The 1,128-nt window shown below is 33.4% G+C and overlaps 1 non-coding gene across 1 annotated transcript; it reads right to left on the reverse strand.

The window, feature by feature from the left end:
- Window positions 1–379: 379 nt before the first annotated feature.
- On the reverse strand, window positions 380–498 carry LOC112481277. The gene has a single exon (XR_003046864.1). It is a non-coding gene; the product is annotated as a 5S ribosomal RNA (ribosomal RNA).
- Between the last annotated feature and the right edge of the window lie 630 nt (window positions 499–1,128).

Below are 1,128 nucleotides of genomic sequence, written 5' to 3' on the forward strand. Positions count from 1 at the left end.
TATATAAAAATGTCAATGACTTCTGAATATTAATTTTTTATCCTGCTACTTTACTAAATTCATTGATCAGTTCTAACAGTTTTTTTGTGTGTATGTGTGCATGTGAAATATTTAGGGTTCTCTATATATAGATTATGTCATCTGCAAATAATAACAATTTTACTTCTTCCTTTCCAATTTGGATATCTCTTATGTGTCTTTCTTATTTGATTGATGTAGCTAGGACTTCCAATATAATGTTGAGTAGAAATGGTGAAAGTGGACATTCTTGTCTTGTTCCAGATTTTTTTTGTTTTAGGTGAGGCAAACCTTGATTGACTTCACAGATTGCAAGGACCTTGTCAGCTTACAATCTCTTATTATTTTTTAATTTTTTTTATGCCTACAGCATCTGGTCTTCCTAGGTGGTCTCCCATCCAAGTACTAACCAGGCCCAACCCTGCTTAGCTTCTGAGATCAGATAGGATCAGGCTTGTTCAGGGTGGCATGGCCGTAGACCTTGTTCTAGATCTTAAGGAAAAAGCTTTTAGGCTTTCCCCATTGAGTATATGATGTTAGCTGTAGATTTGTCATATATTTCCTTTATTATGTTGAGGTATGTTCCTTCTATTCCCACCTTGCCGAGAGTTTTTATCGTAAATGGATACTGAATTTTGTCGAAAGCTTTTTCTGCATTTATTGATATGACCTTATGGTTTTTATCTGTCAATTTGTTAATGTGGTGTATCACATAAATTGATTTGCACATATTGAGCCAACCCTGAATCCCAGGAATAAATCCAACTTAATCATAGTGTGTGATCTTTTTAATGTATTACTAAATTCGTTTTGCTATTATTTCGTTGAGAATTTTTGCATCAATGTTCATAAGAGATCTTGGCCTATAGTTTTCTTCTTCTTCTTCTTCTTCTTCTCCTTCTTCTTCTTCTTCTTCTTCTTCTTCTTCTTCTTCTTCTTCTTCTTCTTCTTCTTCTTCTTCTTCTTCTTCTTCTTCCTTCTTCTTCTTTAATTGTAATATCTGGTTACAAATATTTTGTCTGGTTTTGGAATCAGAGCAATGGTAGGGAGGCTTCCTTCTTCTTGAGTTTTTTAGAATATATTGAAAAGAATGGGTTTTAATTCTTCTTT

The sequence above is a fragment of the Pteropus alecto genome, unplaced genomic scaffold (assembly GCF_000325575.1).
Source record: "Pteropus alecto unplaced genomic scaffold, ASM32557v1 scaffold14, whole genome shotgun sequence".
In the NCBI taxonomy this organism is placed as follows: Eukaryota; Metazoa; Chordata; class Mammalia; order Chiroptera; family Pteropodidae; genus Pteropus; species Pteropus alecto.